Below are 15,673 nucleotides of genomic sequence, written 5' to 3' on the forward strand. Positions count from 1 at the left end.
TTTGTCTGCCTCAGGGTGCCTAGTGAACTCCTCTATATGGTCTAGGAATAAGCGCGACAGTTGGCAGTCCTCGGCAGTCTCTCGCCATATACCCAGGTTGATGGCATCAATAACAAACAATCTCCGTCAACAGTTTTGTGAGAGGAGCAGAAAACCATCAACGGTTTTCTTAGCAGTGCTGAAATTTAAGCAGTGCTGAAATTTAAGAAGTCCTGGGAGCCATTTTGCTAAATCAAAACAAATCAATCTCTCCCTCTCTCTCTCTCTCTCTCTAAAGCCCTACGGCTCTAATTCCTTCTCTCTTCGATTTCGGCTCAGTTATAGTCTGAATTGACGATCAGAAGCTACCATGAAGTTCATGGGGTGATTCTATGCAAATTAATCAAAGCGGATCGTTCAATTGGAGTTTCGGGGCACCACTCCAAAACCAGGGTAAGTAAGGCATTGTAGGGTTTAGTTGTTAACTTGAAGTTTATAGGGCCTAGGAAATGCTGAATGAGAAGTATTCTGGGGGTTGCGTTGATTAATTTGGGGAAAAGGAAATTTTAGGGTTTTAAGCTTTGAACGCCGCGGGGCGTGGATTTAGGGTTTTTAGAAGGCTTCTTAGAAAACTAGTAAGGGAATAAATTAAGTCAAGTATTTTCAGAAAATTTAACATTTATTATATAATATTTTATTCAGAAATTATATGTAAGAAATAATGTAGTTTTGGGAATACTAATGATTGAACTAAGAAAACCCTAGAAATAGATTTAATGTTATTTTCAGCTAAATATGATTTTTCCAGACAGATGATACAATACGGAGGAGTACTCACTAGTGTGGCATGAATATAAATTTTATTGTAAATGATAGCATATCAAAATACTTTATGAATTCACAGTACCAGCATGAATTAACGACAATTTTTAGAAAAACTATAAATAGTACAAAAATTATATTTTTTAGTATATTATGATATTTAGCTGGCGCAGATGTCGTGATGATTTAGTCGGTGAAGATGTTGTGATTTTTCAGCCGGCCCAGATGTAGTGATTATTCAGCTGGCCCAGATGCCGTGAACAGTTTACTTAGAAACTATGATATAATAGATTTTATGCAGAAATATGAAATGAGATATGTTTCAATTATATATTATATGAAATGTACTATATGATATCAGAATCCCTAATGGTCTAAGTGTGTTATGAGCACGGCACCGTAGCTAGCTAGAAAGTGTTGCAGAGAGTACGATGGGTGGACCAGGTTGGTAATAGTCGATAGTGCAACCACACTATTTAGAAAGTGTTGGGTCAGTGGCCGAGTAGCCCCGAAGTGTTGCGGAGAGCAGGATACCCGCTGTGTGCCAACCCAAGAAGTGTTGCGAAGAGTAGGATGGGCAAACCAAGTTGGGTGGGCAATTGTGCGTTGTTATGTCATGTTTGACTTAACCTAGTATGTAACGACCCGAAAAATAATGGTATTTAAATAATAAAGAGATAGGGAAATGGAAACATAAATGGAAGGAGGCAGTAGGCTTCGTCGTCGACATTGCATTTTGGATGGAATAACTCGGAAGTAATACATAGGGCCTCGTCGACGAACACAGGGAGTTTGTCAACGAGCGCATAAGGGGATCTCATCGATGAAGCTATGCCTCGTCGAAGAGAATATATCGAGAAGGGTTTTTGGGATAGTCTAAAATTCATCGATGAGTGAGGAAGTTCGTCGATGAAATTATTAAAGGACTCCTCGACGAGGTGACGTGTCTCGTCAATGAATCCGATTCTATAAATAGTGAAAACCCAGATTTTAGATGAATTTTCAGCGCAGAGGGTTCTTTCTCCCTCTAAAAACGTCACTCCCTCCTTCTCTCTTCAGTTTCGGCCCCATTTCATGCCGGATCGACGATCCGAAGCCACCATGACGCTCCTGGCAAAGTTCTCTACAAGTCTGCTAGAGCTTATCGTTGGTGGAGTTGGTTTGGATTTCGTCCCAATCTCAGCGTAAGACATTTTATTTGGCATTTGTCTTTCCCTCAATTATAAGAAATACTATACACGAAGAAATGCTGATGTTTTGTTCTGGGGGATGTGGTTTTCAGGGTGTTGAGTGGAGAACCCTGCGGGTATAGGGCTAGAGTACAGTAGGGACTTTTTAGAGATAAGGTAAGGGAAATATGCTATGTTAGGAATTTTTATAATATTAACAGAGATTTTACACATATGTATATACCAGCTTATTACCCAGTTTTACAAAATATGAGTTTTAAATATTTGTGTGGTCTGAGTAGATAATTATTTGATGAAGAATTTATACAGTTTCTATAGTATATCATACTATAAAAAATACATAGATATAGATGGTATATTACAGAATTTCACCCAGAATAGTATATTACAATTTTATTCAGATTGGTATGTTATAGTTTTACACAGATTAGTATATTACAGAATTTCATCCAGAATAGTATATTGCAGTTTACTCATATCAGTATATCATAACTTTATTCAGAACACTATTTGCAGTATTTATAGTTTGCCATGTTTCCTATTACCATAACATACAGAGTATATGGATAGAATATATAAATAGAGTATACAGACAGGTATACAGAGATAACATCAAGATGCTACTGATACAGAATATAGAGATTACAGAGTTTATAGTACAAAAAGATAGCGTTATGGTAATTTTGGAAACATGATGAAAACAGTAAAAGAGTATATATAGTATCAGATCCCTGAGGAATGTTTACAGATAGATACAGATAAATAATATAGAGCACGGTACCGTTGCTAGATATAGATAAAGTGCAACCACATATCTCAGATAGTGTGTGGGTAGCGTCAGTCGTGCTCGAAGAGTATGCAGCTCCCCAGTTCGCTGGGTTAAGGGAGTCGGTTTGATGAGATAGCAGCCAGTATCGAGCCTAGGAGTGGATACAGTTTGACCGGACTGAGGTAGTGTAGAGTATATTGACTTATTTGGAGGGCCGACCAGATTAAGTCCCGCTTACGGGCCGCACAACCCTATCATGAGAGGTCAAATCATGACATACAGAGTTCCAGAGATAAAGCACAGATATGTATATGTATACAGTTTTACAATATCTGATGAGTATAGTATGATATTAGCAGTATGAAAAGTAGAAAATACAGATGATACAGTTATATTTTAAATTGTGAAAAGAAAGATATAATTTACAGTTTTACTATTGTATTATAGTTCAGTTGTTATTTAAACAGTATTCCTACCTTAGTTGCGACACACTAGTAATAGCATATTTCCACTTACTGAGCGTCGACTCGCCCTATTACTTTAACATTTTCAGGTGACCTAGCTGGGCGAGCATATCAGGCTAGCGGATAGAGAGTATATTGATTACCCTGTTTAGAGGGTAAGTTTGTGTAAGGTTTTGTATTTTGGGACAAATATTTTGGAGAGAGATGTATTATATAGTTATGGTTTAGAAATACAAATTCCTAGTATTGTGTGATGTGTATGGGTGTATGAATTACATTTCTGCTGCATAGGTATGATTTTATATCCAGGTTTATCCCGGTGCCTTCTGAGGCTTGAGTTTCATAGTAGGGGGTATCAGAGTAGTTTATATATATATATATAATGATGTAAATTTTGAGATCGTTACATGGTAGGCCAACCAGAGTTAAGTCCAGTCAACGGGTCACACAACCGGAATCATACGAGGTTAATTCATGATGTACAGTTATCCATCTAGGGTATATAATTCAGTAATGTACAGATATTTATAATCGACAATTTATATGTACATAGAAATTTAGTATGACACAGTATGTTATATTAATTCATGATTTATTCATATTTATACAGAATAGTTTTACCAGAATTGTCAAATGCAGTTAAACTATGTACAAATTTTCTTAACTTATGAGATACAGTTAATCATGTACGGTATGTGTTTATAACACAATAATACACATGTTGCCACACACTTATATTAAACTATTTCCCTTACTGAGAGGTGTCTCACCCTTGCAATGCAAACATTGTAGGAAACCCCAATCGATGAGCGGACCGAGCTCCGAGATAGAGGAGGTGGATAGTGCTATCCTGGCTGAAGGGTAAGTAGTTGGGTTGAAATTAGGATGGATTTTTGGGAATATGACCTAGGGTATTTATGGTTCTTTTTGGGATGTGCATGTGTATTTTGGTATCGTAAAACTCTGGTATTGTATATAAGGTTGTATAAACCATAGGTTCTACTGCATAACTGTCATGTATGTATGGACAAGTACCACCCCAGTTTTCCCTTGGGGTCCGAGCAAGCTTAGATTATGTGTTATGGTATTAGAGTTATTATTATTATTATTATTATTATTATTATTATTATTATTATTATTATTATTATTATTATTATTATTATTATTATGTGGAAAAAAATATAGCAAAAATTTTGGGGCATTACAATTGTGGCATCAGAGCCTAGGTTGCTAGGTTCTGTAGACTTTAGTCTACAGTGGAAATAATACCAGAGTATAGGAATAGATCTTGGAGAGGATAGTAAATGGGGTAGATCAGAATTTTAGTAAATCAATGTTAGGAAGTTAAGATGAGAATTTAGGCTTTTGTTTCGCAATCTAGAAGCCAGATTTTCGTAGTGGTTTCTGTGTCTTTCCTAGGGTGACGATTTCAGGAAAGTCATAGTAAACTATTGTCGGGTTGTGTTTCTAAATTGCTGGACTAAATCTTAAATTGAGAATAAGAACGTCAGATTAATTGATGATATGAGATTTTAGTTAGATAAATATATTAATTATGTTATGAAGATAGGGTCCTTAGATTATGTTTATTTTCATTTCAGGATAGACCCTGGGGGTAGCAGTGCTCACGCTAGTGGTGATGATGGCACAAGATCCTTTAGTATAGGCAGCGGTGATTTAGACACAGTTCTGCATAGTATAGCTCAGCAGATTATAGCTGAGATTGCATAGAGCTCTAGGGAGCAGGAAGGCCCATCAATAGACCAGGGATGTACTATACAGCGATTCACCAAAATGAAGCCTCGGGCTTTTTCACGGAGTACAAACTTGATTGCGGCAAAAAACTGGGTGCAGGAAATGGAAAAGATACAAATTGTACTGCACTACACCTATGAGTAGAGAGTATTATATGTCACCTACAAACTGATAGGGGAGGCTGAATGTTGGTGGTCTACGGTGAGACTTCTGGAGGGTCAGAGACCGATACTAATAGCTATGACTTGGAGCGAGTTTAAAAAGTTGTTCTTCGATCAATATTTTCCTACGACCACTAGAGAATATAATGTGGAGGAATTCATGAACCTGACCCAGGGGCATCAGACAGTTCAGGAGTATACAGAAAAATTTATTGAACTGTCCCGCTTTGTCCCATACATCGTTCCTGATGAGGCAAAGGAGGCAATAAAATTTGAGAGAGGCTTGAGGCAGGAAATCTATGAACAAGTGGTAGTTTTGAAGGTACAGGATTTCGCGAAGCTAGTGCATAGAGCCGCTGTGACAGAGGCAAGCAGGTAGAGGGGTACTAAGGTGTAGGGCCAGAGGAAGAGACCCACACCTCCTGGATCTCAAGCGGGTTCTAGTTGAGGCCCATAGAGAAGAGGTGGATACAACAGAGAACAAAGGCAGGAGACTGGGAGCCCAGAGATGCAGGGCGAGCAGACTTATCCGAGTGTCCTAGCTGTCGTAAGAGACACATGTGAGAGTGCCGAGCGGGGAGAAATGTTTGCTACTAGTGTGGTGGACTGGGTCATTTGGCATGAGACTGTCATGCACAGCGGAGTAATGCTCCCACTCCCAAACCATTCTGAGGAAATGTCCAAGTGCCCCGAGGGGGCCAGCAGAGGAACACAGCCCCCACGAGAGTTTATGCGCTAACACCAGGAGATGCTGAGGCAGCTGGTGATGTGGTGACAGGTACATTTAATACGCTTTCTATAACAACTTGAAAAAATTTAACTATTTAAAATAATAAGAAGGATAGAAGGGAAGGAAAAAGAAATTTTTAAAAGGTGACAACGAGCAATCATTGACAAACCAACTGGTCCCGTAAACGAGCATTCTGCCTTCGCTCATTGACGAGGGCACATATCTCGTCGACGAGGAATTACCGAAAGGGGATTTTCATGACCGAAATTCGTCGACGAGTTTGCTGTTTCGTCATCGAACTGTGTACTAGGACTCGTCGACAAGTCCACGTGTCTCGTCAATGAACCCTTGCCTATAAATAGTGTGTTCTTTCATTTCAGCGTGAATTTTTTTGCATGTATCCTTTCTCTCTTTAGAATTTCGGCTCTACTACCTTCTCTCTATGATGTTGGGTCGGATTTAGCTCGGTTCGATGATCGGTAGCTACCACGAGACTCTTGGTAAGATTCTCTGCAATATAGGCAGAATTTTCGATTTGAGAAGTTTGGGAAACATCCCAAAACTAGGGTAAGTGAAATAATTTAAGGTTTTATTATTATTTTGATGTATTTGGAGCCTAAGAAGTATTATAAGGGTGTTTTACTAAGATTTGACGAATTTGGAATTTTTGGCTTATAGGGTCTCGTTTTGTTGATTTTAGGCCGAATCCTGAGGAGCAGGTAAGGGGAAATATTTCATAATAGCTTTTTAATAATTTTAAAACAACTTATTTTGGATATAATTATTGCTTAGTCAGGTATAATTTTTTTGAAACTTACTGGTATTGAAAATACTGATTTTAAATACATATATTGTATTGGGAAAAATCGTGTGGTTGAAACCATCTTTGTTAATTAAAAGAATGTGAGCATTATGGATTTGACAAATTATTGAGACTGCAAATATTGGTTGGTTGTGATTTCTGCCTAGTTGATTATACTAGTTAATTGCAGATACTGTTGTTGTGTATATTGTGCTAGAACTGTGAATGTGTTGAATGATTAGTTTGCTGTGGACTTGTGTTGTGGTTCATGTAAATTTTGATATAGTGTTAGCGGTGGTATAAGGTGGTCGTTACATCATACCTAGTATAACTGTCATATAACATTGGCAGTGGTATAAGGAGGTCGTTATATGACCGTTTATATCGGGAGGTAAACATTGGCAGTGGTATAAGGAAGTTGTTTACCTATTTACCATGAACGAAGTGTTTGATTAGTCCTATTTGGACCAGTCCTATGTGGACATATATGTTGTGTGATTAGTTTGTCCTGTGTGGACCGTGTAATCTGTGTGATTGGTTTGTCCTGTATGGACCAGTCCTATATGGACATATATGCTGTGTGATTGGTTTTTCCTATGTGGACAATGAAATCTGTGTGATTGGTTAGTCCTGTGAGGACCAGTCCTGTGTGGACATGTATGATGTGTGTGTTAGAGTCCTGTGTGGACAATACATGATATGTGGATGTAGACCTTGTGTGGGTATGATTGAAGGCTATATGAATATCCTGTGTGGATTAATTGTGATATGCGTATATGTGTGGAGTTCTGTGAAACGTTTATGGTTGACTACGTGTGACTTTAATTAATTAAGTATTTATGGTAAAGTAGATTACTCCACCTGAGAGCTTGCTGAGGAAGGAGAGTACTTTGGTAATTATTTATGGATACCAGAGTAAAGGGAAGCCACTTGTATGGGTGGGTGACCTTTCCTATTCCTGGTGACTTTACCTGAATACATAACCCGAGGGCTTATTGAGAAAGGTGAGTGCCCTGGTGTTTACACTAGAGCAGAGGGAATCTACTTGTATGGGCAGGTAGACTTCCCTATTCTCGGGAATTATTAGTACAATATTTATGATTATGGGCTTGTGATTGGATGACAAAGACATTGACCATGTTTGGATTATGAGCATGATATTTTGGGCTGCTTGTGGATCGTGAATGCATTTGGATGGATATTTTAATTATACATTAAACACTTCAGCTACACACTGTTATAAACTATTTCTTCCTTATTGAGAGGTGCCTCACCCCGTCGTTGATTAAATCTTTTCAGGTTATCTAGGTGATCGAGCTTAGATAGCTCCAGGGCAAGGCAGTTTTGTGAGTGGTACTTGAACGATTTTGTTTTAGTTTTTATATTTTATTCAGGTTTTTGTAATATGAAGGATGTGGTTGTAATTATTATGGATCCGCATGTGTAGAATTATAACTTTGGTATATTATGTTTGAGATTATTTTTTTATTTTTTGCTGTGTGAATGGTATCAAAGACGCGTGTCAGTCTCACAACACTCTAGGCCCCACTTGGCCGGTCCGGGACGTTATAGTTGGTATCAGAGCATAAAGGTCTTGTGGACTTTAGGAGGATTAATACCAGAGTATAGGTTGAGTTGAATGAGGGTAGGAATAGGTAGATTAGGGTGTTGACAGAAGTTTGAGTTTGTTTCTTAGCTTGGAGGCCGAAATCTATTTACAGACTTCTGTGATTTTCTGAATTAGTCGTTGGTTTCAGAAAACTACGGTAAATCCATCAACGGTGATGTTTTCAAGCGGAGGAGCTGAAATTTGGAATTTGAATTTGGAAGTTAAAATGATTGCAAATAATTGGATATCGGATGTTTAATTGAAGATTTGGATATTAAATTGGGTTCATGTTTGGTAATTATGTTAGAGATATATTAAGATGTGGAAAATTTAAATTGCCTCTATTGTATATTTATATTCAGGGATGGATCCTAGAGGCAAAGGCGTGGATGAATGAGGAGGAAGCGAAATGGGAGCTTCCAGTGGGGACGAGATTGACACCTCTCGACTGTTACGAGGAATAGCTCATCAGGTTAGGGAAGAAATGTAACGACCCGGCCCTTTATAGGGATCAGCACCATTAACCCAAATACAAAATACCTGTACCTGTTCAAGATACATAGACAAACCGCCCTAAACAGGGACCTACAGGTGTAAACGATACATAATTACAATGTAAATGTTACAGAAAAACATAAACATTCATTGGAATTTTTACTAGACTTATACCAGAGCTTACAAATACATCCACAAGTATATAAATCCAGACATAGAATAAATCCTATTATTACAATCCTCCAGAAAGGACCTTCATCTAAGTTTAATACATGGTTCGAATGCTTACGTAAGCTAAACCAAAATACAATCTCCCCAGTCCCTTTAGCTACTAGGACCAACGTATTGATGGACCTAAAAACAAAGGTTGTATAATAGGGTGAGACACCTTTCAGTAAGGAAGAAAGTGTTACAACAGTGTGTGACTGCATATATGCATAATTTCGTACAAACTCATACGTTTGAAACATTTATTTATAATACTATAACATATAACATTTATCTACACATCAAGTATTTAAATCATGCATATGATTATTAGAACACCTCCAACTTGATATGACAACTTGCCTATTTACCCCGTGGCACGAGTTGTGCACTGATAGCCTCTGATAGTGTCCTATTCGTGCAGACAAAGCCGAGCATCTTTTATAGTCCGACCACCCCCTGGTTTATTTTTACCAGTAGCTTACTAACTCCTTGCAGCTCGACCATCTAATATACCAATACTGATTTCTCATGTATGGCTGTACTGTATTGCCAGCATCGGTACATAGCCCTAGGAGTTTATTTCAACCCCCGAACTGGAGTATCTTTCAACCCCTTTTATTGAAGTTTCTTTCAACTTCTTTTGGTCACAAGCTATGGTTCCAGTATCATATATACAATTTATAGCAAAATATAGTAACATGTGCAATTCCAGTATTTTCACAATTTCAGATAATCACATTGGGTTCAAACCGGTGCCTATCCATTCAGTTTACCTCTTTTTGTTTACTGATACAACTCGGTGTATCACTGGCCTATGTTTTTCACATAGTCAGTATAACAAATTAGAACTCCGTTCCCATAATCTATATCAATAGTATAGAAAATTCATACTTTTCCATTTCAACATATATCACACGAGTTTAGTCCACAAATATGCTAAATGATATAAATCTAGTAAACATCATGTAAAAGGAAAAGTAAATGATTCAAGCATCTCCTATTACAATATAAATGCAAATAAGTGATTTTCGTAAGATTTGGAGATCATAAGCCAAAATCCTCGTTTTTACCAAAAATCGTAAAATAAACCGATATTTCTACTCGGTAGAATTTAGCAATTAAGCAGTTAAATCATACATATAAGTATAAACTAGCTTTTTAACAGTTTAGTTTTCCAAAAATAACTGTTGTAATCAATTTCCCCTTACTTTAAACTCGAAATGAAAATTCGTACGAACACGGTCCAAATCGACAACACGGGACCCTCAAAACCTCAAAAAACCACATAATATAATCTTACTATAATTTCGACTACTATCCAAATATCCAATCAAAATTGAGATTAGATCCTTACCTCGATTTTTGGGAAAAATCAAAAAATCCTCAAAACAACGATCCGATCCGCTAAAGTTGTAGAACTTCCTCCTCTTATCCCCACAGGAACTTCCAATTTTTGAAACAGACGTCGAAGGACGAAGAATCTTAGAGAGAGAGAGAGAGAGAGGGAAATTTCATTGGTAGAGAGAGAGAGAGAGAGCTTTTGGGAAGAAACTTAGCTTCTAAGCAACCAAAATAGATATTTATAGAGCCTTTGACCAAGTCCAACTCTTCAACGAGGCAACATCTTCGTCGACGAATCCACCACACAGCTCATCGACGAAGCCATCCCTTCATCGCCGAGTCCAAGTTTCGGATATTTCTCTGACCCACTCGGTATCTGCTCGTCGACGAGGCTCTGAATTTTGTTGACGAGGCTTGAAAGGAATTTGTCGATAAGTGTGATTCCTTCGTCGACGAACCCAGCTTATTACGGTTTGGGTCTCTACAATCTCCCCTCCTTATAAGAATTTTATCCTAAAAATTTATTAACCATTGCTCAACATAAGCTTTTCTTATTATTCCGCTTGCAAAGACTTGACCGTCACCTACAAAGTGACTTTGGCCCAATTTCATTACGTACCCTCACATATGACGGAGGAATACCGTGGTTACAAAAAGATATTTTGGAAGATTACATCTATAAACAAGACTCCCCCAAAGATTATACCATTTAATCTATACCATCTACACTACTATATACCTACATACTATCGAATAACTATGGATACTTCTGGCGTATTTCAAATTCTAATTCCCATGAAGCTTCTTCCACTACATGGTTACGCCATAATACCCTCACAAGAGGTATTTCCTTAGTCCGTAACTACTGCACCTTCCAATCCAATATCTACACTAGTACTTCCTCATACGATAAGGCCTCACTGATCTCTAGAGGTTCGTAACTTAGTACGTTTGATGGATCTAGTACGTACTTCCTCAGTACAGACACGTGAAATACATCATGGACTCTGGATAATGTTGGAGGTAGAGCCATTCGATAAGCAATTGAACCTATCCTTTCAAGGATCACAAAAGGCTCAATATACCGAGGACTTAGCTTCCCCTTCTTTTTGAATCTCATTACCCCTTTCATCGGAGCGATTCTTAGGAATACCATATCTCCTACCTCGAATTCCAACTCTCTTCAATGAGTATCAACATAACTCTTCTATCGACTTTGAGCTGCTTTGATTCTTTCCCTGATTAGTTCAAACTTTGCAGAGGTTTGCTAAACAATTTCTGGACCTAGTATCTGCCGCTTACCTACCTGATCCCAGTACAACGGAGATCGACACCAATGACCATACAAAGCCTCATAAGGTGCCATTTCTATGCTCACCTGGTAACTGTTGTTATATGCAAATTCAACAAGCGGTATATATCGTATCCAACTATCACAGAAATCTAGTACACAAGCCCAAAACATATCCTCTAACGTCTGAGTAGTCCTCTCCGATTGTCCATCCGTCTGTGCGTGAAAAGATGTACTAAACGTCAGTCGCAATCCCAAGGCATCCTGTAAACTCTTCTAGAAATGAGATGTAAAACGCGGATCTCGATCTGAAACAATAGAAATAAGGACACCATGGAGTCATACCACCTCCTACACATAAAGTTCTGCCAGCATATTCAGAGAGGAGCTAACTTTGATTGGAATGAAATGTGCAGTCTTCGTCAACCGATCCACTATAACCTATATGGCATTCTACCCTTGCACTGCCACAGGTAAACCCATCACAAAATCCATCGAGACATGTTCCCATTTCCACTCAGGGATGTCGAGTGGCTGAAGTGGTCCTACCGGCTTCTGATGTTCTGCTTTGATACGCTGACATGTCAGGCACTGCTCTACAAAATGGGCGATCTCTCTTTTCATGTTAGACCACTAGAAAGATTCCCTTAAATCCCGGTACATTTTCGTACTACTAGGATGTACAGTGTAGAGTGAACGATGTGCCTCCTCCAGAATGACCCGTTTCATCATGGAATCATTCGGTACACAAACCCTACCGCGAAATCTCAATATCCCATCATCAGAGATACTAAAATTCGGTTTCAACCCCTTCTGAACTCCTTCCATAACCTCAACCAACTCGGGATCCTCCTTCTGCGCCACACGAATCCTCTCTTGCAAAGTCGGCTGTACACCAAGCTAGCAAGGACAGCCTAATGGTTTCCTTCTACTACCTCCAAACTCAACCTCTCTAGGTCTATACAGATTTAATGCTGAACCTCCACTGTTGAGACTGATGCATCAACAGACTTTTGACTCAGAGCATTAGCTACCACATTAGCTTTTCCTAGATGATAGCTAATAGTACAATCATAGTCTTTAATCAACTCAACCCATCTAGGTTGTCTCATGTTGAGCTCCTTTTAGGTGAAAAAGTATTTAAGACTTTTATGGTCAGTAAAAATCTCACACCTTTCACCGTACAAGTAGGGCCTCCAAATTTTCAGTGCAAACACTACTGCTATTAACTCCATATCATGCATTGGGTAGTTCTTCTCGTATTCTTTGAGTTGACGAGAAGTGTAAGCAACTACCCACCCTGCTACATTAGAACACAACCAAGACCCTTTTTAGGAGCATCACTATAAATAACAAAGCCACCATCACTGGATGAAAGAGTCAGAACTAGAGCAGTGACCAGTCGCCATTTTAGCTCCTGGAAACTCAGCTTGCACTCATCCATCCAATCATACCTCACGTTCTTCCACGTGAGTTTCGTCAAAGGACCTGCTAAATAGAGAACCCTTCCACAAACCAATGGTAGTAACCTGTAAGACCCAAAAAACTTCTGAGCTCTTGAACACTCTTCAATGTCATCCAGTCCACTACTGCTTCTATCTTACTCTGGGTCCACTAATATACCTTCTTTAGACACCACGTGCCCCAGAAATGCAATCTGTTCCAACTAGAACTCGCACTTCTTCAGTTTAGCATACAACCTCTTATCTCTAAGTATTTGTAACACCAGTCTCAAATGAACTTCATGCTCTGCAGCACTCCTAGAATACACTAGGATATCATCAATAAATACCACAATGAACTGATCTAGATACTCATGAAAGACCCTGTTCATCAAATCCATAAATGCTGTAGGTGCATTAGTCAAACCAAAAGGCATAACCATAAATTCAAAATGGCCATACCAGGTTCGAAATGCAGTTTTCGAGACGTCCTCCACTTTCACCTTCAGTTGGTGATACCTAGAACATAAGTCAATCTTGGAAAAGATCTGCGTGCCCTGAAGTTGGTCAAACAAATCATCGATCCTGGGTAGCAGATATTTATTCTTTATCGTCACCTTATTCAGTTCTTGGTAGTCGATGCACATCCTCATCAACTCATCCGTCTTCTTCACAAATAACACCGGTGCTCCCCAAAGAGAAACACTGGGTCGAATATATCCTTTGTCCAGTAATTCCTGAAGTTGTTCTTTCAACTCCCTCAATTTGGCTGGAGCCATACGATACAGAGCTTTCGATATTGGCGCCGTACCCGGAACTAATTCTATGGAAAATTCCACTTCACGATATGGACGTAAACTTGGTAAGTCCTCTAGAAATACGTCAGGGAACTTGCGCACTACCGCAATCATCTCCAATTGCCGTTCCTCTACTGGCGTGCCTTTCACAAACGCCAAATACCCTTGGCACCTCCTAAGAAGTAGCCTCCTAGTTTGCATAGCAGAAAGGATTCGTGGTATAGAATGCACACACGACCCTAAAAACTGAAATTCCTGTTCTCCAAGCAGTCTGAACAACACCTCTCTCCTGTGGCAGTCAATACTGGCATAACTGGATGACAACCAGTCCATCCTAAAGATGATATCAAAGCCCAACATGTCATACACCACAAGGTCAACTGGTAGCATCCTCCCCTGTATTTCAATCGAAAAGTCACAGACTACACTACTACACCCGACCGTAGACCCGGACGGTGTAGCTACTACCAGTTCATAATCTAACTATTACACCTCTAATCCACACAGTTTCACAAATCTACGAGAAATAAAAGAATGTGTTGCCCCAGAATCAAATAATACAACAGCTTGATGAGAAAGCATGTAAATAATACCTGTGATAACATCACCGGCATTCTCAGTATCGGCTGGAGTCAAGGAATACACCCTTGTCTGGGCCGTACCCCCTTGCTGACCACCACGCTGTGCCTGAGTACTACCGCTGAATGGCTGCTGCAAGGTTCCACTATTCCTCTACATCTGACAGTCTCTCATTTGATGTCCTTGCCTACCACACTGTATACAGGCCCCTGTAGACAACCAACACTGCCCATGGTGTGTCTTACCATATAAAGAGCAACGCTAAACATGTGCAGTATTCTGGGATGTACCACCACTGTTCTTCTTCCACTTACCCTGTCCTGCCCCAGATGAAGAATTAGGAGGCACTGGCCTCTTCTTCGTGATCTGAACCTCTGTGTCCTCCAGCAAACACTCTTTTGCTATCGTGGTTTTATCAACCAACGTAGTAAAGTCCTGCAATTGCAAGATCGCTGTCTGCTTACAAATCTCGCCCCTTAGACCCCTCTAAAACTTTAAGCCTTCTTCGTTTCATCTGGTATCATGAATAGAGCAAATCGAAACAGCACTTGGAATTTGGCAGCGTGCTGTTGCACTATCAGTGATTGCTGCGTTAGACTCATAAATTCCTCCATCTTTGTGTTTCTAACCATGGCTGGAAAATAATGTTCAAAGAAGAGCTCTTTGAATCAGGCGCATGTCAACGCTATTGTATCGGTTGGTGCTCTTCCATCTGATTTATAGACACCCACGATCTCTCAGCCTCTCATGCCAACTTAAATGTGGCGAAGGTGACTTTTTGCCTCTCAGTGCAGTTCAACACGTCTAGGATCTTCTCAATCTCCTAGATCCAATTCTCAGCACGAATTGGATCTACACTACCCACAAAATTTGAGGGCTTTAGCATGGTGAACTACTCAATGGAGCAACACAACTCAGTCGTAGGACGATCCTGCCCCCTATTCGTCCGCACCACCTCAGCCATAAGCTATTGCGCGAAGTCACGAAACACACTAGTGGAATCATTACCAGCCTCAGGCCCGGCACCCTCACTACTACTACCTCCCACGTTGGCAGTGATATCCCTAGATTCCATCCTGAAAACAATTATGAGAATCCATTAGAAATGTAATAACCAAAGAATCGACTGATACTATCATGTTATAATCTCAATCCCTTAAATTCATATCCCCAGTATTGATGTACTCCATTAATTTTACATTATCATTCGAACTCGAATTCCACCCTTCTACTAGGA

Source organism: Malania oleifera, chromosome 10, assembly GCF_029873635.1.
Source record: "Malania oleifera isolate guangnan ecotype guangnan chromosome 10, ASM2987363v1, whole genome shotgun sequence".
NCBI lineage: Eukaryota > Viridiplantae > Streptophyta > Magnoliopsida > Santalales > Ximeniaceae > Malania > Malania oleifera.